The sequence below is a fragment of the Sapajus apella genome, unplaced genomic scaffold, assembly GCF_009761245.1.
Source record: "Sapajus apella isolate SASKATOON/1434 unplaced genomic scaffold, GSC_monkey_1.0 scaffold52, whole genome shotgun sequence".
Taxonomy (NCBI): Eukaryota; Metazoa; Chordata; class Mammalia; order Primates; family Cebidae; genus Sapajus; species Sapajus apella.
Genome location: NW_022436992.1, coordinates 1,176,074 through 1,200,378, shown reverse-complemented (window position 1 = coordinate 1,200,378; position 24,305 = coordinate 1,176,074). Strand labels below are relative to the sequence as shown.

At 39.5% G+C, this 24,305-nt stretch overlaps 1 long non-coding RNA gene across 1 annotated transcript; it reads left to right on the top strand.

Annotated features, from left to right (window-relative positions):
* The first annotated feature begins 9,745 nt into the window (after positions 1-9,745).
* LOC116526823 lies at positions 9,746-23,117 on the top strand. Its single transcript, XR_004258287.1, has 3 exons — positions 9,746-10,092; positions 10,338-10,446; positions 19,026-23,117. It is a non-coding gene; the product is annotated as an uncharacterized LOC116526823 (long non-coding RNA).
* The last annotated feature ends 1,188 nt before the right edge of the window (positions 23,118-24,305 follow it).

Below are 24,305 nucleotides of genomic sequence, written 5' to 3'. Positions count from 1 at the left end.
AAACTATTCATGAGGTAGAGGGATTAAGTTTTCAACACATGAACTCTTGAAAGACATGTTCAAGCCATAGCACCTTTCTATAAATCAGACACCTAGGGATGCTTCACCTGCTTGTCTGCACCATCTTACTGCAAACCTGTGGTCATCTCTCCACCAGCTGCCTCCCTCTATTTTTCTTGCTTGGTTTCTCCTTCCTTTTCCCTTTTTCTCTCTCCCTAAGCTGACTGGGTATGGCAGGCTAAATAATGATCTCCCAAAGATGTCTATATTCTAATCCCCAGAATCTATGAAACGTTTCCTTACATTTAAAAGAAAAGAGCTCTGTGGGTGTGATTAAATCAAGTATCTTGAAATAAAGAGGTTATTCTGGATTATCTGAATGGGTTCAATGTAACCACTAGGGTCCTCATAAAAGGGAGGAAGGAGGATAAAAGACAGAAGGCACTGTGATAAATGAAGCACAGAAAGAGAGAGAGAAGATGCTATGCTGCTGCTTTGATGGTGGAGGAGGAGGCCAAGAACCAAGAAATGTATGTGGCTTCTAGAAAAGTCAAGGAAACAGATTCTCCTCAAGGCCCTCCAGAAGGAGCCCAGTCCTGCCAACCCATTTTAAACTTCTGACGTTCTGAACTATAAGTTAATAAATTTGTGTTGTTTTAAGCCACTGTATTTGTGCCAGTTTGTTACAGCAGCAATAAGAAGCTAATGCACTAGCTCTCTGGGAAGCAGAATAGAGTGTCTTAATTTGTTCTGCACCCTGCAGTTTGTGAAACAACATGCATACAAATAAGCTTTCTATTTTAATAGGAGTTTTACTGCTAGTAATTCGAGAGAAATCAACCACACAGGAAATTTTAATATCCTTGCAGGTATAAGGATGGATGCTATTGGCATTTATGTAGATAATTCTTAGCATGAAGAAATAATGTTAAAGTTACTAGAAATTACAGAATGCCCAAAGAGCACTGACACTAGTGCTGTGTGTTTAGGTGACATAGGTGATAATCTATTTACTTTCTGCTCAATTCATTTCGAGAGTCCTTGATGAGAAAAAAGAAATAAAGGCTTCTGAAAAACTGCTGAACGTCAGATCCAAAATCTATACCAAAGGCAAACTCTAAAATATGTTAATTCCTATGTAATAAAAAGACTTCCTGAAATAAAAAAGTATACCTATTAATTTAATGATATAACATCTGAAATTTGCTTCAAAATTATCCATGGAAAGGAAAGGAGTACAGGAATATAGGTAGGTAATTCATAATTTTTCTCTGTTTTCACTGTAATATAAGCAACATAAAGTTTATGTTATTTTTTACTGATGTATCTCCAGACATAAAATTGCCTAAGCTAGTAGGTACATGATAAACATTTGTTTAATGCATAACTGAATCCCCTAGTTGTTGATCTATTATAAAGAATCAATATATTAGAGCAACTACTCTTGTTAAGGTGACTTGTAGGCCTAATCTTAGAGGCTACAACACTATTGTGACCATCTCCATCTTAAAAGTCAGATCCTCAAGCCAATGTGCCTGTTCAAGCCCTACTGCAGGTTTGAGATGGCAGTGCACCTACTGTAAACAGCCGGTAATGCATTTTTAGGCTTTTGACTTCCATAATTCTGACCACTCAACTATGCCTCTGTTCCCCAATCTACATTGTTCCTTAAAGCTTTGGTGCTGGTGTCTTTTAGTTAGAAGCTGGTGTCTTTTCTTATCTCAAGAAGCCTATACACTGCCTCCCCCACTTCTAATATATTAACCTAGGCAGAGCTTGTCTACATTGATCATTGTGATCTCCTTTCCACAGCAAGTATCTGATTACTAGATAGGAAGGTCTTAATAGACATTTACATTAACTAGACCTGTGTTGGCCAGCCCAGTCTTTTATGTTGTAGGACACTGTATTATGTTCTGATTTTACCTGGCTGTTTTAATGGCTTATCTAGCCATCTACAGGTTGATCCATTGTTCTCTTGAAAGCAAAAAAAAAAAAAAGTCACCTGTTAAGCATATTTGAAATTCTTGCTCATATATTGCTGAGTGTCACAGACAGACTTTTGCCTGTGCCTAAGAGCAGAAGTTCCAAGTACTCTCACTATCCATGAATATGTCCTTAGTGAGGCTAGGCCTTGCTAGGTTACTTTTACCTGGAGCTTTTAGGAATCTCTTTGTTCCACTTCACCCAAGGGCACTTGTGCCCAGCAAAGAAGCTCTGCTCAACCCGTGTATCTGCTTTATTCCTTCTAGCTCTGACCCCAAGGTAGACCATGATTCATCCTCTCCTATCTGGTTTTAAGGTAGATTTCCTTACTGGCATAGGGGAGTGGACTGATGTATTAGTCTGTCCTTACATTGCTATAACTACCTGAGACTGGGTAATTTATAAAGAAAAGAGATGTAACTGGCTCACAGTTCTACAGGCTGTACAGGAAGCATGGCTGGGAAGACCTCAGGAAATTTACAATCATAGCAGAAGGTGAAGAAGAAACAGGCACATCTTACATGGCTGGAACAGAAGGAAGAGAGAGAAGGGAAAAGTTTTATACAATTTTAAACAAACGGATCTCATGAGAACCACTCACTATCATGAGAACAGCACGGGGGAAGTTCACTTCTGTGATTCAGTTACCTCCCACCAGGCCACTCCTACAATACTGGGAATTACAATTTGACATGAGATTTAGGTGAGGCACAGAGCCCAACCTATAACTCCACCCATAACCCCTCCCAAATTTCAAATCCTTCTCACATTTCAAAACACAATTATATCTTCCCAACAATTCCTGAAAGTCTTAATTCATTCCAGCACTAACTCAAAAGTCAAAGTCCAAAGTCTCATCTGAAACAAAGTAAGGCAAGTACCTTCCACCTATGAGCCTGTAAAATCAAAAACAAGTTAGTCACTTCCAAGATACAATGAGGGTATAGGCATTGGGTAAATGCTCCCATTTCAAAAGGGAGAAATTGGCCAAAGCAAAGGGGCTACAGGTTTCATGCAAGTTCAAAACCAAGCAAGTCAATCATTAAATCTCAAAGCTCCAAAATAATCTCCTTTGACTCCATGTCTCACATCCAGGCAACACTGATGGAAGGGATAGGCTTCCAAGGCTTTGGGTAGCCCTGCCCCTGTGACTGCAATGTACAGCCCCCACAGCTGCTTTCATAGACCGGGGTGAGTGCCTGAGACTTTTCCAGGTACACAGTGCAAGCTATCAGTGGATCTACTACCTGTATTCTGGAGGACAGTAGTCCTCTCCTCACAGCTCCACTAGGCAGGGTTCCAGTGGGGACTCTGTGTGGGAGCTCCAAACCCACATTTCCCCTCTGCACTGGGTCTCCATGAGAGCTCCACCCCTGCAGCATACTTCTGTGTGGACATCCAGGCGTTTTTATACATCCTCTGAAACCTAGGCAGAGGCTACTAAGCCTCATCTCTTGCCCTCTGTGTGCCCACGGACTTGTCCTCTGTTTACTCATGTGGAAACCACCAAGGCTTACAGCTTGCATCCTCTGGAGAAGTGACCTGAAACATATCTGGGACCCTTTTAGCCATGGCTTCCACTGGAGTGGCTGGGACACAAGGAGTGGTGTCCTGAGGTAGTACAGGGCAGCAGGGCCCTGGGCCCAGCCCAGGGAACCATTCTTCCCTCCTAGGTCTCCAGGCCTGTGATGGGAGGGGCTGCCTTTCTCTGAAATGCCTTTGAGATATTTTCCCCATTGTCTTGGCTATTAACTTTCAGCTCCTCTTTATTTATGTAAATTTATTTAGCTGGCTTGAGTTTGTGTTTTTCTTTTCTACCCTAAAGACGGTTTTTCTTTTGTACCACATAGTCAGGCTGCAAATTTTCCAAACTTTTACATACGTAAAAGTTTTCAGATCATGTCTTTGTTCATGCATAGCCTATAAGCATATGCTGTTAGAAATAGCCAGGCCACTTCTTGAACACTTTGCTGCCCAACAGTTTTGTCCACCAGATACCCTAAATCATTTCTCTCAAGTTCAGAGTTCCACAGATCCCTAAAGCAAGGGCACAGTGCTGCCAATCTCTTTACTAAAGCATAGCAGCAGTGACCTTTGTTCTCCATAAATTTCTCATCTCCATCTGATACCACATCAGCCTGGACTTTGCTGTCCATATCATTATCGGCATTTTGGTCACAACCATTCAATGAGTATCTAGGAAGTTTCAAACTTTCTCTCATCTTCCTGCCTTCTTCTGAGCTCTCCAAACTGTTTCAAACTCTGCCCATTACCAAGTTCCAAAGCTGCTTCCACATATTCAGGTATTTTTATAGCAATGTCCCACTACAGGTCCCAATTTTCTGTTCTCGCATTACTATAAAGAGTACCTGAGACTGGGTAATTTATAAAGAAAAGAAGTTTAATTTGCTCACAGTTCCACAGGCTGTACAGGAAGTATGGCTGGGGAGGCCTCAGGAAACTCACAATCATGGTAGAAGGTGAAGGGGAAGCAGGCATGTCTTACATGGCTGGAGCAGGAGGAAGAGAGAGAGAGAAGGAGGAAGTGCTACACTTTCAAACAACTAGATCTTGTGAAAATTCATTCACTATCCTGAGAATAGCAAGGAGGGAGTCTACACCCATGATCAATCACCTCCCACCAGGCTCCTCAACCAATGCTGGGAATTACAATTTGATACGAGATTTGGGTGGCGACATAGAGCCCAACCATATGAATCGAGCATTGACTCTGGAATTATATAGGCCTAGGTTTGACTCCTCTCTCTGCTGCTCATAGGCTTAAATTTCTCTGAGATCGTTTTCTCATTTTTGAAGGTGGAATAATAATAAAACATTATTATGAAACTTAAATGAGACAACATTTGAAGTATCTAGACTACATCTCTGCTTATAGTGAGATCTTAATAATTGCTTTCTTTAGCATAAATTTTAAAAATGTTATTTTAAAAGTTGGCTGCAATTTGAGCTAGTTGGCAGTGATTCTCAAATATGAGTATACCTACTAAGACCTCTGAGAGGACATAATACAACTTATATTGTATGGCTACCGAGAATATATAGCCTAAATCTCATTATAAGAAAACAACCAGACAAACCCAAATGGAGGGGCATTCTACAAAACAAATGGCCAGTGCTCTCCAAAAAATTCAAGTTCTTAAAAAGGAAAGGTACTGGCTGGGCGCAGTGGGTCATACTTGTAATCTCAGCACTTTGGGAGGCTGAGGCAGGAGAATCACCTGAGGTCATGAGTTTAAGACCAGTCTGGCCAACATAGTGAAACCCCGTCTCTACTACAAATACAAAATTAGCCAGGCATGGTGGCACATGCCTGTAGTCCCAGCTACCCAGGAGGCTGAGGCAGAATTGCTGGAACCCAGGAGGCAGAGGTTGAAGTGAGCCAAGATTGTGCCACTGTACTCCCGCCTAGGTGACAAGAGTGAGACTCTGTCTCAAAAAAAAAAATAAAAAAAAAGGAAAGGTACTGTTTCAGGTTTCAGGTTTCAGCCTGAAGATAAGGTGACATGACAGCTAAATGCAATGCATAATCCTGATTGTATCTTGAATTTTTAAAAAATGTGTACAAAGGCCTTATTGGAACAAAAGACAAAATGTAAATATAAGCTCTATATTAAATAATACTTTTATATCAATATATTTCCTGAGTTTGACAATTGGATTGTGGTTAAGAGACTATCTTATTTTATATACAGGTATGCTGATATATTTAGGGTAAAATGTCCTGATGTCTACAGTTTTCTCCCATATGATTACCGGAGAGAGAGAGAGAGAGCGCTAATGTGACAAAATGTTAACAATTGGTGAGCTGGTAAATCTGGAAGGGTTATGGATGTTTGTTGTTCATTCTTGCACCTTTTATATAAGCTTAGATTACTTTTTTTCCCCCAAAATGATAAGTTAAAATCAAACAGAGACACCTAGGGAACTGCTTGAAAATGCAAACCACCAGATCCTTTCTCAAAGGAGATCTGCTTTATAAACTGTTGTCCATAATGATCCTGATTCAGGTCATCTCTGCCAGAAACCCTCCATTTGTCCCTCTGGATCCACCCTGCATTCTTCTCTTCTTCTAAGAAGTGTCTGGGACACTCAAAAGCCTCTCTTGCATTCTGGCTTCTGGTTAGGCTCAGTCAATGGAGAATCTTGGAAGGAAATGAGAAGGAGGGAAGAGAAGATCAGGGTATTTTTTCCCCAGCCTCACCTTGCTGTTTTCCCTGCGGCTGGCTGTAGCCCTTAACTGAAGGTCTCTTTCTTCTCAAGGTGACCTTTTATATGCAGGACTCTCTCATTCTTGCTTAGTGTAAACTTTTCCTTCCTTTGTCCTTTGAGATTACAGGTGGTGATAGTTTTGTTGCTAGCCCCAGGTTACTTTGGTATCCATGGCAGTTCCCTATGCTCTGCCCATATAGTTGTAAAGAGTCTCTTCTTAAACTTTCCTCAAATGATCCTAATTTAATAATCAGTTTCCACTGAGACTCTGACTGGTGTATGATCCCAGGTCCACATTCTGAAAACACTGTTACAGGATGAAATAATATTTATTAGGAAATGTTTGCATTTTGTTTAGAAAATTGACTTACTGGGTTTTGATGTTATTGTTGGAAAACGTTAAGCTCTTGAATTAGAATCAAAAGAAAGTGACACTGAAACAAAGAATTCGATCATTCCACACCACAGTATAAAACATGGTGAAACCCCAATACAAAAATTAACTGGGCATGGTGGCATGCACCTGTAATCCCAGCTAGTCAAGAGGCTGAGGCAGGAGAATTGCTTGAACCCAGGAGGCAGAGGTTGCAATGAGTGGAGATCACACCTGCACCACTGCACTCCAGCCTGGGCAACAGGGCGAGACTCCATCTCAAAAAAATAATAATAAAAATAAAGTAATGGGAATTTGGGAGTTGCCTTTGATAGCTCTAGATAAGGCAGGGGGGTCACCTGAGGAAATTTAGAGAAAAGGAGAGGTGCAGTAGGAATTATCTAGAGAATAGCAGCCCAAGTAACATGGGATGATTGCTGTTGAAAAAACACGTGCTTTGAATGAAGAGACCTTCCAAACAGGCTTTGTATGAGCAACATGGCTGTTTATTCACCTGGGTGCAGGTGGGCTAAGTTTGAAAAGGGTATTAGCAAAGGGAAGTGGGATAGGAATTGATCTTATAGGTTTGGGTAGTGTTTTGGGGGGGTGGAAGTGTTGCAGAGTAAGTTCAGTTACAGTGGTGGGGGGTAGGGGCAAGGAGTATACAAGCTCAGTTACAATGGCAGGGTTGGGTGAGAGGTATTTACATTATCATAAGAACAGTTAAGATGGCAGGGTTGGGTGAGGGGCTTGTCGGGAGCTCCACTGGGCAATCAGGGACAATGGTGAATGGAGGCAGGGGGTGGGAGACTTCAGCAGAGGCAAGCAGGACTTCAGACTTTCAGGCTCCAGGCTTGCATATGGAGACCTGACAATTATGTTGCTTAAGGAAGAACAAGACAGTGAGAGCTGTTTTTTCAATGAAACTGACTGATGAATTTCTAGGACACAATCTAACATTCAGTTTTACCAATTTGTATAGAATTTATTCTCTATTATCTTGAATAAGGCTGTTTCTTAAAATAGACTTGAGTTAGTGGGACTTTGGTAAATGAATAAAAAGGGGATTGGATCCACTCTTGAAGTTATAAGAGAAGGAGAGAGAATAGCAGCTATTGGAGGTGAGATAGTGAATAAATGCCTGTAATTCAATTAGAGCAGGAATTTAGAAGAAGAGCTGACCATGAGTTCATGCACACCCTTGGAATAGGATTTAAGTTATTTTATTTGAATATTAAAAGGAGGATGAGTCCAGAGGCTAGATGACTTGGGTACATCTGAGTTACACAGTGTCTTCATTATCTGTCTGTCTTTTCTTCTGTCAGTGTGGTACATTTCTACATTTATCCCCATTTAGTTCTCTGGATTAAATCTCTCTTTACATTTACCTACCTAAAAATGGACTGGAGCTACTATGTTCCTTTCCAAGCCTAGAATTTTATTGCCCACCCTTAAGAGATTGTTCATTTGTTGTACATTTCCATGATGAGTAAAAAACCTGGTCCTAGTCTCTATAATGACACTTTGTGTGGGCAATTAAAGCAGATTTCTATCTATTGGCTACAATTTATAATATGACTGAGATATGAGTCATAGCATAGGTTTTCCTAGAAAAGTAGCCATTGTTTTCAATTCTTTATAGTTTCTGATTAAGAAGTCAGCCATGATCTGCATCAATTTTCCACTGTATGTAATATGTCATTCTCTGGTTGCTTTTGAAATTTCTTTTTTATCTTTCCATTTTATCTGCTTGACTATGATACGTCTTGCTGCGTCTTTGCATTTATACTGATTGGGGTTTGTGGGAGCATTTTGAATCTCTAAACTGATGTCCTTCATAAGCTTCACTTGGTATTTCTTTAAATATTTTTTCTGCTTAATTTTTCTCTGTTCTCTTTCCAGGACTCCAATTGCATATACATTAAGCTGCTTAACAAATGGTTTCACAGCTCTCTGAGAGGGTTTGTTCATTTTAATTACATCATTTTTTCTCTGTTCTTTAGACTAGATCATTTCTATTGATCTATTTTCAAATTCACTGACTCTTTTACTATTTTCAATCTATAGTTAAGTCAATAAATGTTTTATTTCAATAATTTTATTTTTTCAGCTCTAGAATTCACGTTTTGTTCTTTAACATGGTTTTTATTTCTCTACGGATATTCTCTATTAGTTTATTCATTGTATGTATGTTTTCCTTTAAGTCCTTGACCATATTTATAACAGCTGCATTAAAGTCCTTCTCTGCTAATTGCAGCATCTAGACAATATTGGGTTTGCTTTATATTTTTCTCCTCTTCCTCATCTTCCTTATTCTTGAGTATGACCATCATTTTCATGTTTCTACATGTCTCATTTTTAATTGAAAACTGTACATTATGAATACGTAGAGTACGTGTTAAGACTTGTGAGTTGTCAAGGTGATCAATTAAGACAACAGCCAAACTGAAAGCAACAATCAAGGCTTTATTCATGTACTGTGTTAGTGTAAGCAAGAGAGCAAAAAGAGAAGAGTAGTGCCAGCTCTCTCAGTGCTCCATTTTTCCTCATGGAATGGCACCAGGTGAGAGTCAGATCATCCAGCTAGGGAACAAAAGGTTCCTGCAATTTTTTGGACTCGGAGGATGGAGTGAGAGAAACAGGAAGAAGATAAGTGTGAAAAAGACTGAGTCAGAGTGGTGAAAACTGTCCTTGAGGATAAGATCTTGGCAGAGGTGCCTGCACAGTATTTAAGCCGAACCCCACCCCACCCCACACATAAGGCAGCTGCTGAATGGAGGTGCCATGGCTGGAAATGCAGACATGCACAAGAGCATGAGTAGCTGGTGCTGGGGGAGAGGGTGGCTGAGTCCTCCACTTCAGAGTCTTCAGTCTCTGAAGGAATCTCAACTTCCTTCAGAAACTGCAATATACTAACTGTGCACCAAGTCTGGCAAGGAGAGAAAGGGCAGCTTTTCCCCCTTGCCAGGCTGCCAGATAAAGCTTTGTAATTGTTTATGGTTATTCAACTTTGACCTTAAATCAAGTCCCCCATAGAGCTTTAGATTCTGTTTTATCAGCAAGGTCTTTAGGACTTGTAACTTGTGCTGACCTCCTATCTCATTCTGTGGCTTAGAATGCCTTAACTGTCTGGGAATGCAGACTAGTAGGTTTCAGCCTCATTTTACCCAGCTCCTATTTAAGATGGAGTTGCTCTGGTTCACATGCTTCTGACATTAGCATGTCTATAAAAGTTCTACTTTTTCAGCATTCAGTGACCAGGTAAAATGGCCCCTCTGGGAAACCTTCTCTAACTCCACTATGCAAGTAGGCACTTCCTTTTTTGTACATCTTTGGTTGTTTTTCTTTTAGAGACCAATATACCTCTACAGTTGATGGTTTTAGGCCAAACCAAGTGTGCCAAAAGAAAGTGAAAATACCTGTTGTTATTTTTCTACTCACTCTAGGATGAAAAAATGGTCTCTGCGTTTGTTTCTGCCTCACAGAATGGAGTCCCAATTCAGGTACTTATAATTTTGTGGGCAATTCATCTTCCCACTTAGGAAACCCAGGTTTTAGTAAGATGCTAGGGGTTGCATGAAATCTTGATTTGAACTTAGAAAACTAGAGTAATTTAGCTGTTTTCTATCACAATGCTAAGTTGCCTGAATGTCTTTCCAGACATAAAAGAAGTCTTCACGACAGTAAGGAATAACAATATTAGAAGACCTTGCTCATCATATAATGAGGCTAATTCTGTGTGCACCAGGTCCTCTGCTCCAGGAATTCAGTCACCATATGTGGAAGAAGAGAGAGATTATGCCTTGGCCCACTGCATTTGATGATGTCCTTGCCAGTTACGGATTGGCAAATGGAAAGTGAGTATCATCTGGAAGGGAGAAATAGAGGTACAAAAAGAGGAAGTTTCACGGCCAACGCCCCACAGCAAGTTAATGATCAAGCAATGGCATATTACTTATTTGTAGATATGATGTGATTATTAGGGCCAGTCAGAGGCTTTCTCTGTCCACAGTTGCCTTTGTGGTGCCTAAAATCCTACCGCCAAAGAGTAATTTTCACTGGATGTAAAGTCTGTCTGATTTCTAGGGTTCTCTACGGTCATGTAAGTACCATGGGAGGAGGTAATAACTTCCTCCATGAGCTAACATGACAATTGTGAAAACAAGGCTCTGTAAAAAAAAGAATAAGGCTAGGCATCTATTGAGAGAGTAAGGACATGACTCATGTCCACTGATTTTACTTTAATGTTTAACCTATAGAATGTTTAGCTTCAATATTTAGCTTTGATAGCCAGATCTAGGCAGAGAAAATGCAAGAGGTAACCTAGAGGGGGAAGGAGAAGAAGCTAGATATGTAAAATAGCTGATCTGAAATTATCCACTAATTCAAATTAAGGTACATTAATTTCTTCAGAGGCTGCTGGAATGCTTTGTCTTGGTGGAATAAACTAAATGGAGCTGTTCTGTAATTCATCACTAACATTACTGCCTATCACTTCCATTTCTGATGTTTACTCAGCCATAAGTAAGCAGATTATGCAGCTTGCTATCCACAGGGATGGAGTGTGCTTGTTTCATTCTTATTTAAATGCAGGGTTGAATCCAAGCCTATTCGTGATATGATTGCCAAGATCCTCACTGGGAGATTCAATTCTTCAATACACTGGAAGATATCCAAGTTGTCCTGGCTGTGGTGAGCATAGATGGATGGAAATGGCATGACCAATTAAGGACACCATCAATCAGTCAATTAATAAACTAATTGAACAAATATAGGACACTTGGTTAAGCATTCCAGAGGACATAAACATGCTAACAATTAATCCCTATCCTGAAATTATTTAGGAAATACTGAAAGGCCACTTTCAACCCTGTTGACTTCCTTCACTGATCCAATAGTAGCCAGCACCTGTATGTTCACTGTGAGTCCATGACAGGCATGTAGTTGATTCTTTCTCTTAGATGGCTCTAGGAATCATCTGCTGTGGCCAAACTCCCCAAACTGGCACTCATGACAGCTGCATGACACTACTGCTGCTGGTAGTCTGTACATCCAACTGGCCCTCTGCCCTAGTTCTTAGGCTTTTGTGTTTTTTTGTTTTGTTTTTGTCTTTGTTCCTATTACTGCTGGACCTTAGCCCTGAACCCCAGCCCAGTCAGTGAAAGTCCTGATGCCCTCAGCCCCCTTGCCCTCTCTCTAAAGAAAGGTTTCCCAAACTTGGCACGCTTGATGTTTGGGGCCAGGTAATTCTTTGTGTGGGGCAATCCTGTGCATCTGGGATGTTAAACAGCATCGCTATCCTCTACTCACTAGACACCACTAGCAGCTCCCACTCCCACAATTATGACAACTAAAAGTGCGTTTAGACGTGGCCAAATGTCCTTTGGCGGTCAAAATTACCCCCAGTTGAGAACCCTTGCTCTAAATGCTCTTCTACCTCTCTCCGTTGACTCAGAAAGACTTCCTTTGGCTGTGAGTCCATGATGCAATCACGAGCTTCTGACTTACTTTTCTTTCTCCTCCCACTGGTGTTATAAAGGCACAGGGCTAGTCTTTCCTATCTGACTTCTAGGTCAACACTTGATATAGAAAACGCACTTGAGGCATATTTTTTAAATGCCTGAGAGCCCGAGTGCCTCCATCCTGGAATCAAGGAAGAGATTGGGAGATTTAATTCTTCAATACATTGAAACATGTCCATGTTGCTCTGGCTGCATTGAGCATAGATGGATGTGAATGGCATGACCATTTAGCCTTGGGGATAGATGCTGGATCGAATCAGACTCAGGTTAACAGCACACTTGACTGTTGACAGTTTACAGAGTTAGCTAACAGGTCACGCCTATTACGCAAGTTGATCTGTTCATTCCACCCTGCTCCATCACCACCCCATAGAACAGTTTTGCTCACCCTCGTCAGTTGTTACTAAGAAGTCTCAATAACCCTTAAGATAGAGCCATGCTTTTCACAGCAAACATAAAATCACAGGATGGCTCCTAACATTATCAAGCAGCACACAATAAATTCACACTGAAAAGGTGCCTGCTATTTACTGGGATAATGGTGGAGCATTTGAAACATGAATTGGGCGTTAAAGAAAGGGGTAATTTGAAGAAGTGGAAGTGGGAGGATAAAGGAATGGTTAATTCAAAGTGTTTAATGTGGGGAAAATAATATAAGCACTGCAGAGAGTTGAGGAAAAAACATGGTATACTCTAGAGGGCAAATGTTATAAGGAAACAACCAGGGGAAAAGGAACTAATGAAGAGACTAAGGTATGAAAATACACGAGGCATTTTTCCATGCTAGCGTGACAATCTGCCTATCTGGAGTGACTACTATGTAAAAAAGTAAGTGACCCTTAGAAGAAGAGTCTCCTCTGGCAGATAACCTGGAAGGAGAATATACTTGACCAGGTAATTATTCATTCAGCCAAATACACTGGCAAACTAATCCTAAGGTCATAGGGAGAAATAAACAACAAGAATATCTATGAAGTCCTTGACAAAGATTAATAAGGGGGCACAGTTCTATGTGAAGAGTGCAGGTTAGGGATCTGACAGCCACAGAATGGCTTTTTGATCTAAGTTCCTTAAACCTCAGCTTTAAAATGGGGAAAACAGTAACCTTGCGTGTGTGGGGTGACAGCTGTTAAGATAATGTATGATCTTATATACAGTAGACCCTTACCAAATGAAAACTATCTTTTTTAATCTGCCAAATATTGAGGCATCACTGAAAGTTACAATGGACAATCACAGCATACTTCTGACATATAGATGAAGAGACAGATAAATGAAAACCCATGAATAATAAATAGTACTAATATATGTAACTGACCTGAACTAAGTAGTGTGTAAACAGAATGCCACTATATTTTTTTCTCACCATCCTCTGGTAAAATGGCTCTGTTTAGTCTTCCTGCTGTGGCACTGGATGAAATTTCAGGCAAATTCCAGAACTTTTCCATTAATTCAAAATTCTAAAACTTCAATAACATATACCCAAACTTCAGTCTTTTACCCAATCTAAAGCTTACCCTCTTTCTAAACTCTGCTGTGAATCATGTTTTGAGATCAACAGGGAAAAGAACTGTGATAGCTCCTTCATTATTTCTCCCTACCTTTATCTTCTACCTGTCTTCCCCACTGACTCTGCCTTTGGCTTTTCCAAGGTTGCAGATTCCCAACCGCAGTCCTCCTACTGCAGCTCCCTGTTATGGACAGTGCCTCTTTATTGGCCACCAATGACTCCTCTGTCAAGCCCTGGCTTCTAGCAGCTCTTGTTCTAGGATATAACCCAGAGTCTTCACCTGTCCGTCCCACAGGAAACACATACTCTTATCCACTGGAAGTCAGGCTCATTCTCTATGGTGTCAGAGTAGACCTCTTTGGACCCTTTGAAAATCTCTCATCATCTCCCTCTGGGGTGGGGTATGTCCCAGCATTCTGACTCCCTCTGGACCTCATGGTAAATCCTTACCTTGTTCTTACATAGCCTGGAGGTGATAGAATGTATGAAGGCAGGTTAGTTTTGGGTCATTCTCTGTATAAGTCCTGCAAGTTAGTCAAGTGACTTGCTTTTAAATGAGGGAATACTTAATACCTATTGTTCCCAGGTTTGAGAGCTTAATTAAAAATCCAAAAAAGAAAAAGTCCCATTTTTACATCCTTTAACATATGTACTTAGTGATGAAAGTTTAGGCACAAATAAAAACTGATAATGATGTAGCAGCATACAGAGAGATCATCTGTTGTCAATCACTGTAGAAAGAGCAACCCAGCATTAACAATATAACACAGTTAAACAAAATAGTATTAACTCACTAAATTCTCAGAACAGCACTGTGTTCACTGACAGGTTAATGAATAACAAAAATGTAATGTGTGTGTGTCTGTACACACACAAACACACACGCAATATATATAAATGCAGTGTTATTCAGCCACAAAAAGAAATGAAGTTCTGATACATACTAAAATACAGTTGAACCTTGAAGACATCAGGCTGAGTGAAAAACCCAATCACAAAAAGACGAATACTGTATAATTCTACTTCTGTGAAGTATCTAAAGTAGTCAAATCTAAAGAGACAAAAAGTGAAATGGTGGTTGCTAGGGAGGGGCCAAAGGATAATAAGGAGTTATTGTTCAATGGGTATAGAGTTTCAGTTGAGGGGAATGAAAAGATCTGCAGACGGATGGTGGTAATTGCTGCACAACAATGGGAATGGACTTAACGTCACTGAAATGTACACTTTAAAATGGTTAAAATGATAAAATTTCTGTTGTGTATATTTTATGACAACTTTAAAAACCAAAGAGAAAAAGTAGATGGAGGAATAGCCAGAAAATGGACAACTTTGTGCGAGTGACTGAGGGCAAAAATAGCCTGAAGCAGCAGGCTGCTTGTCTCACCAAACTCTAGAAGGACTCAGACCCAATTATTGGGGTGAAGCTTGGGACTTAGAGCAGAAGAAATCAACTAAAATCTAGATCTTTGCACCCACCCCACTGACAGGCTTTCCCATATTCTGAGTTTTCCTGATGACTTTTCCACATAGAGTGACAACCCCACAGGTTTATCTAGGACTGAGGGGTTTTCTGAGACGTAGAACTTTCACTGCTAAACTGGAAGCAATTGATCACACTATATTTAACATGCACCTCTGTCCTCTGTATTTCTTTTGAGAGTAGAAAATGAAGGTTGATCAGATTCAGATTTATTTTTATGACAAAGCTACTTCATAGGTGGTGTTGGGTTCTCTCATCAGAAGATATATGGTGTTTCCTTGAGTCTTTTTTGAATGGTGTTAGCAGCCACTGATGCTCAATACCTACATTCATTTTGCAAAATTGCTATATTGTAATTCTATTATTTTGTCTTTATTTATTAGGTAAAATACTTTTACAGAGCAACATCCCCATAAACTATTTGATTCTTTCTTTTTATTTACCGCTTTTAAAAATAATGAGTTTGTTCCCCAGTGTTCTCTAATGTTGACCAATTAGATTTCCTTCATATGCTTACAAGCTCAGGATTTTAAAAATATCTAATGCATCTCAATTCATTGCATTTATTTTCCTTTTTGATGCTCAATTGTCCCATCTTTGGCTACAAGGGCCTTTTAAAGTGGGCTCCTGAGTCCTTTTGACATGATGCCATTAGTCATTCACAGTTTTTCTTGCTGTCTATAGGACAATTTGTTCTGGGCCGGGAATCAGCCATTTCTCTAAATAACTCTGGCTGCTTTTAATGGGAAATGGTATAAGACTATCATTTGGCTGCTAGGGATAGTTATTGCTACTAGGTCGGTCATTATTTCTAGACTTTTTCAGTAGACAAGGCTAAGATTTATTTTTTTAAAAAAAATATATAAAATACATGACAAATTTAAAATGATGCTTCAATTTAAATTCAGACTAGAGCTTTTATTTAATCTTCTATTGTGCCCTTTTTCCCATGATGAGAATTCTGATGTCAGCAACACTGAGGATGATACAATTTGAATTTCATATAATTACTCATTTGTCTTATGTAACAATACATACTCTACAACTTAGAATAACAATATCAAATTCTACAAACAATATGATTACTGAAAACTATTTAAATATATTTTGGAACAGTTTTGTCTTTGGAGTATAACCCACTACAGTTGTATAATCAAAATATTGCATTTAGTGAGCCGAGATCGCGCCATTGCACTCCAGCCTGGGTAACATGAGTGAAACTCTGTCTCAAAAAAAAAAAATTGCATTTAAAAATTATTTAGGATAGTTTTCTAATGAGTTTTTTAATACTTTATTCTTAAATATGAATGGACAGCTCAGGATCACCAGTTATTGCTCTAAAGCCTTCAAAAAAAAATTAAAAATATGCCCAAAAAAACTGACATCAAAAAGGATAGCTATATTTTTTAAAGCAATAGGAGAGTTTGAAAATGCAATTGAGAAAATATTTCAGAAAGGAGCAAAAACAAAAAGAAAAAGATTAGGAGAGATAGGTTAGAGGATCAATCCAGAACACTCAATCAGTAGGAACTCCAGAGATGAAAAAGAATAAAAAAGAAAAACTATCAGACAACCTTCCAGAACTGAAAAACATGTTTCTGGGTTGAAAGAGCTTGTCAAAATGCCCAGAAGAATGAATGAATGAACGAATGAATGAATAAAAAAACTAATTAAGATACATGATAGTAAAATATTATTACTTTAGAGATAAAGAGAAGACTCTTAGAAACTCAGGGGAAAAATGTGTGCATAATTAGAATCTGCAATCAGAATCATGTCAGACTATTCCAAGAGTCACACTGGAAGCTACAAGACTGTGGAACAATGCCTTCCAAATCCAGAGAAAAACTTATTCCCAGCTATTATTCTACACTATCAAATTATAAGCAGGTATAAGAGTAGAATAAGAATAGCATTAGCCCTGACTCAAATGTTCATCCATCTATACTCTTTCTTAGAATGATATGGAAGATATATTTTAGCAAAATAAAGGATAAATGAAGAATAAGTAAGACAGGAATCCAGCAAACAGCAAATCCAACACAGGAAAGAGAAAAAGGAAGGTTTCAAATGAGCCAAACTAAATTGGAGCAGTAGAATCAAGGGCTCAAGGAAGGAGGTACCAGGGGGAAATATATTTAACTATAGATTATCAGATGTATTTAAGCACTTGAATAACAATATTGACACCTATTTGCCATATCTGTTGAACAGATTTACTTGAAGATTTGGAAAAAAGTTTCATAAATAAATGTAAAATCAGGCCAGTATTAATTCTAGAAAAAAAATTAAATATTGTACCCCAAAGGAGTTATAACTATGGCATACCTTTTGGCTCAGCAGCAAATATATGTATATCATAGTATAAATACTGACTTTGCTTTGAATAAACTTTTACCTTTGGAGTAATTTTAGATTTATAGAACAGTTGTCAATACAGTATAGAGAGTTCCTGTATACCCTTCACCCAGCTTCCCTGTATTTTAATATCTTCCATAACCATGTGACATTTTTCAGTACAGTACTGTGTAACACTAGAGACCATTTTAATTTCACCAGTTTTTCTATTCCAGAATTTAGTGCATAAGTCCACATTGCATTTAGAAACACTGACTTGTAATGTAACCAAAAATTGCACTTTAACCACGTTAGGGGGATTAAGAAGAAAATGAGGGGGCTGTCTAAAAGAGGCAAAATCTTCCTCTTCGTAATAGGATACCATGGCAGATCTCATCTAAGACTCAAAAGTCAAAAAAATGTTCAGGTATTACAAAAGAAAGAGCTGAAACATTGAAAGTAGTTGCTTCTGACACCTGAGAATAGGCCCTGAGGAGGACTTGGGAGAAAGATACTGCTGTTATTTTGTAACAAATCATTTAGTACTCTGTCGCTTTTAACTATATGCAGGTATTATTTTTATAAAAGTAAAAGTAAATTCAAATATATAATAAGCCAAATAAACTAATATTCATAAAATTAGCAGATTAGAAAAGAGATTCCAATAGATCAAAAGGCAAAGTTTATGAACAAACCATGTTTTGAGAAAATAACATAATAAAATATTTGTCTGAAAATAAATTCAATCTCTCTAATAATCTAACAAAGGCAAACTTTAAAATAGCAGGCTAATATTTTGCCAATCAAGTTATAAAAGTATAATAAAAATAATAATATTCAATATTGACTTTTTTGTGATAAGGCAAGCACTACACAGTGATATTGAAATTGGAGACGTGTACTATGGTATATTTTTTTGGTAAAATAGTGGATAAAAATGTGTACCAAGAATCTAAAAAATTTTCATGCTTTTTGACCTAGTTGAAATTACTTTTTGATTCTTACTTTTGGGAATATGTGTTAAGGAAATAACCCAAAATATACAGAGAAACATTTATTTGTAAAAAATTTTAGCATTAAAAAGTGATATTTAAGAAGTACATCTACTAACATTAGAAAATGCTAATATTATATTAAGATTTAGAAAAAATATAGGTTTGTGTATATGGAGTGCTATCAACTATGTGAAAGAAATACTGTAGATAAAACATGCAAGGAAATTCATCAATATGGAAGTTAATGGATATTATCACAAAGCGGTGAGATTGGGGGTGATTTTGGTTTTATCCTCCTTTGTACATACTGAACTCTATATTATTTTATAGTAGGAACGTATTGCACTTACTACCCACAAAAACCTTAACTGTTATTTAAAGGATGTGAGGTACATGCACCTGACACAAGACAGGAATTGCCATTTTGGAAATGTGTCTTTGACTCCACTTTTGCTCTGGTGTCCCGGTTCCCATCCTGTTCCCTTCCTAGCACTCTGTCTTTAGCCTCTGGTGCATTGATTTCAAATTGTTTCTTTAATTTTTTAAATTCACCAAACCGTTATTTAGTACCTACTTGGTTTAATCCTTACAGGTGTCATATACCAGGCAACTTGATGCAAAGCAGAAGAAAGCATGATCTCTTCAATCAAGCAGCTTTGAGTCTCATGGGAGACACAGATACAAAATTATTGCACAAAGTAATAAATACTACTAAGCTGAACCACATGAAATTGCCATTTTTGTAGGTCAAAAAGAGTCAACCGCTGGCAATTTCTTATAAATTCTGTGAATGGAGAGAGGTCGGGCAAGTGGCTTTATACCTTCCAGTTATATTAGCTTTGTAATAGAAAGTTTCTTGCAGTGGAATATCAAGCACTGGGATAGTTCTAAGTGACATGAAATGATACGATGCTAGTGGGAAGAGCCTTTGATTTTCCTGGGCTGTTATTTTTTAGGGACAAACAACTGAGTTAAGTTGCTAAAAATTATAGTGAGCTTTCTTAGAGCCAGTTGAGAGTCATTTACAGGGAGATAATGGAAACCAGGAGAGTGGGTGTGCTTGGAAAGGGAGATGCCAAGAAAGAGAAGTGAATGCTTTATGTAGTGGGCGAGGAGAGCCAGACAGAGGAAGCCAGAAAGAGAAACAAAATAGTACAGATTCTGCAGAATCAAATGAGAAAAGAGCTCCAAGGATGCAGTATGCAGGAGTATTACAGAATGAATAGAGATGTGGACAATTAACAAAGGCTATCGGATTTGTCCATAGGAGGGCATCGGTAACCTGAGGGCATGTTTTTTGGAGTGGTCAGAGCAGAAACCCGATTGTGAAGGATAGGAGCAAGGCAGCGTGCACAGTGGTTTTAATAACAGCCATGGGTCCTGGGGTCAAACAGTCCAGGTTTACTTTCTTGTTCCACAGCTAAGAAGATACGTGACTTTAGGCATGTTACCATCTCCATGCTTCCCTATCCTCATGTACAAAATGAGGAAAACGACAATAGCCCCTTTTGTGATTGATCGCTCTAATGGATACAATTCTTCACAATTCCTCATATCCACGTCTTTTGTCATGTAACCTTGCAGTACCCTTTCATTCTGACTCTGAGCTCAGCTTGTTGACTTTTTTTGACCAATAGAATGAGGTAGAAGTGACACCAAGCCAGTTCTGACCACAAGAAGCCTTCTGTCCTTCTTTTTGCTTGCTCTCTTGCCCCTCTGCCATCACCTGGAGAATGTATTCAGATGAGCCTGCTGAAAGAAGAGAGGCATATTAGGGTAAAATTGAGTCTCCCAGGTAGTCTCAGCTGGGGCCAGCCTTGATCAGCTGACACCCAGTATATAAGTGAGCCAGTCACAATCAGCAGAGTCACCCAGCTGACTCCAGATACATGAGCAACAAATGTCTATTATTGAATGCACTGAGACTTTGTTGTTGCTTGTCAGGCAGCAATGCTGTGCAAACAGATAACCAAAATACTGGTTTGTTGCAGGATTAAGTGAGATAGCATATGTAGACTACTTTGAATAGTGCCTAACACATAGTAACTGCTTAAACATGTGCAACTCATTCTATCATTTTCAGAGATATTGATTGTTTTTCTGGGGCCACCCAGGGACAGCTGAAATACAAAAGTAGCCTATATAGGCTAATCATTTGGTGTTTCTGCAAACTGATATTTTTTCCATCTTTCTCATTGCTTATTTAGTGAGGAAGGAAGAAAACTGGATTCCTTTGAATAATTTTTGGAGCCAAAACTGATTTACTTAGTAAGCCATTTTTACTAACTGAAACAGAGCTGATGTTCTAGAAAATAGAATGGCAAATTATCTGCCACATTTCAGAATTACACTTCTTCTTTAGTGTTCTTTTGTGGTTTCCAAACAAGAAAATTTCTGGGGCAGTATATTAAAGAGTGTAAAACTCAGAACATAAAACAAACCTCTCATTTCCAGTAAATGACACTATACCATGCATTATTCAGTTTTGGAATTTCAGCTGAGTGGGACTTCTGACTCTTAGCTGACTGACTACATGTTGAATCATAAAAATACTTGACAAAAGTAGGATGCACTCACCAGGAAGTTTTCCTCCTTCTTCTCTTTATTATTATTCCCACATAAAATCAAGGTCTGGCTCTGTAGAAGCAACATATTTTTGTTTCATTTTATTGCACTGGAGGTTTAGTATTCCTTGGATAAAGCAAAACTCATGGACACCATTACAACTAGCCCATGCCTTGCTTGGCTTTTGGGATGTGGAGAAGCTGCATAATCAGGTTACCCTTTTGTAAATGTGTCTACAATTGCTGGCATAAAGAATCAGGTGGAACAATTTGGCATCTGATATAAGCATCTTGTTTTACAGTTGGAAAAGATCACCTGGTCTAGAATAAAAAATGTAAAAAGTAAGTTCTATCAAACCAAAGGTTTAGAACCCTCTAAATCCAGCCCCAGCTTTTTGTCCCTGCCTTTTCTTCCATGATTTATTGAAGCAAAGCACAACGGGCTATTAACTTTTCCCTGAGAAATAAACATCAACCACAAGAGCACACTAAAGTTCAGGAGTTTACGCCCCAGACAGGTTTGGGCTGATTATCCAACAAGCTTCCCTCCCTTTCAACTGTCCTCACAATGCTGAGAGCCCTACTGACCAGGAGTCTTTTGAATCTTAGCTGACTACTGATTGCACGCTGAGTCCGAAAAATGCTTGACAGAAATAGAATGCACTCTCTAGGAGGTTTTCCTCCTCCTCCTCTTCCTCTTCTTCTACTCCTCCTCCTCTCCTTCCTCCTACTCCACCTTCTCGCATGAAATCAAGGTCTGGCTCTGCAAAATCAATGTGTATTTTTTCAGTTTACTGCAGTGAAGTTTTAGTATTCCTTAGGTTAAACAAGAGCTCTGAATACTTTTTACAATTAACCCACTTCTTGTTTGGTTTTGGGGCCAAGCAAATCATTTGTACTTATCCAAGTGTAAGGAGTAGCATCTCATCAGTAAGTCCCTCATCCTATTTCACTGGGTTCAAATTCCAGCTCTACCATGTACTAGCTGTGTGATCTTGGGAAAATTATGCAAATGCTTTCTCATCAATAAAATGAGGATGATACTGCATAATACTTTATGGTTTTGAGAAAAATTCAAATCAGTAATTCATGTAATGGAGTAGTCCAGTTTCTGCTAATAGTCAGTGCCCATTTTTTTTATTCAACAAATATTTATACAACAGAAACTGTTGTAGGAATTTAACAAAACAAATAAAGAATGACATAGGTCTTACATTCTAGCCAGGGAGGCAGACAAGCAACCGTAAATCAATAAAATGGGTAAATTTCAGAGTATGTTCCACAATGATAAATGATATGAAACAAAAGGAAAAGTAATACATGGTGAGAGGGATGGGAGAGGTGAGTGAAGTGTGGGGAAAGTTACAGTACTGAATAGAATAGGAAAGCCTTATTAAGGTGGGACTGGAGCAAAACTCAAGGGAGGTGAGGAAGTAAGCTGAGCAGGTAACCAGTGGAAGAACATTTTGAGCTTGAGCCAAGCCCAAGTGTAGGGGCTCAGAGGATTAGAAGGAGAGCCAGCAAAGAGTGGCAGAAGATGAAGTCAATAGGATAATAGTTTTCAATCAGGTGGGACCCTGAAAGCTAGTCTAAGAGCTTTAGTTTCCACTCTGAGCGACATGTAGAATGATTGAAAGGACTTTGGGCAAAGGAGTGGCATAATCTGACTGACATTTTAAGGGGCTCAGCCTGGCTCTCTGTTGAAAATAGATTGTAGGGGAGAAAAGCAAAAATCAAAAAGACCTGTTGCTACTGTTGTACCTTAGGTGATGGATGACGGCAGCTCAGGTTGGAGTCTGGGGGTAGGAGTAGGGAGAATAAAAGAAGGATAGCCTTGGAGATGGTGAGAAGTGGTCAAATTTGAGATGTGCTTTGCAAACCTAATTAAATACTGTGAGAAATTCGATATGGAATGTGAAAGAATCAAGGCATTAAGCCTGAGCAACTGAAAAGATAGAGTTACCGTCTACTAGAACAAGGGAGGTTGTATACAGGAAAAAGCGACAGTTCAGTCTTGTTACTTAAGAAACTTTAGCTACTTTTCTTATTATCACATTCTGCCTCAAACTGTTATAAACATATGTACCTGGGGTGGCTGGCAAGATGGCCGAATAGGAACAGCTCTGGTCTGCATCTCCCAGCGACATCAATGCAGAAGGTGGGTGATTTCTGCATTTTCAACTGAGGTACCCAGCTTATCTCATTGGAACTGGTTAGACAGTGGGTATATTCCATGGAGGGCAAGCCAAGACAGGGTGGGGTACCACCTCACCTGGGAAGTGCAAGGGGTTGGGGAATTCCCTTTCCTAGCCAAGGGAAGCCTTGAAGGACTGTGTCTTGAGAAACAATGCAATCAGGCTAGATACTAAGTTTTTCCCACAGTCTTTATAACCCGCAGACCAGGAGATTCCTTTGGGTGCCTACACCACCAGGTCCCTGGGTTTCAGGCACAAAACTGGGCAGCCATTTGGGCAGATACTGAGCTAGCTGCAGGTTTTTTTTTCATACCCCAGTGGCACCTGGAATATCAGTAACACAGAACCATTCACTCCACTGGAAAGAAGGCTGTAGCCAGGGAGCCAAGTGGTCTAGCTCAGCATGTCCCACCCCCATGGAGACCAGCAAGCTAAGATCCACTGGCTTGAAATTCTTGCTCCAGCACAGCAGTCTGAAGTTGACCTGTGATGCTCAAGGTTGGTGCAGGGAGGGACATCCACCATTACTGAGGCTTGAGTAGGCAGTTTTCCCCTCACAGTGTAAACAAAGCCACAGAAAAGTTCAAACCACAGCTCAGCATAGCTGCTGTAGTCAGACTGCCTCTCTAGATTCCTCCTCTCTGGGCAGGGCATCTCTGAAAGAAAAGCAGCAGCCCCTGTCAGGGGCTTATAGATAAAACTCCCATCTCCCTGGGACAGAGCACCTGAGGGAAGGCATGGCTGTGGATGCAGCTTCAACAGACTTAAACGTTTCTGCCTGCCAGCTCTAAAGAGAGCAGTGGATCTCCCAGCACAGAGCTTGAGCTCTGCTAAGGAACAGACTGCCTCCTCAAATGGGTCCCTGAGCCCCATGCCTCCTGGCTGGCAGATACCTCCCAACAGGGTCAAGAGTTACCTTATACAGGAAAGCTCGGGCTAGCATCTGGCAGATGCCCCTCTGGGACGAAGCTTCCAGAGGAAGGAACAGGCAACAATCTTTGCTGTTCTGCAGCTTCTGCTGGTGATACCCAGGCAAACATGGTCCGGAGTGGACCTCCAGCAAACTCCAGCAGACCTGCAGCAGAGGGGCATGACTGTTAGAAGGAAAAATAA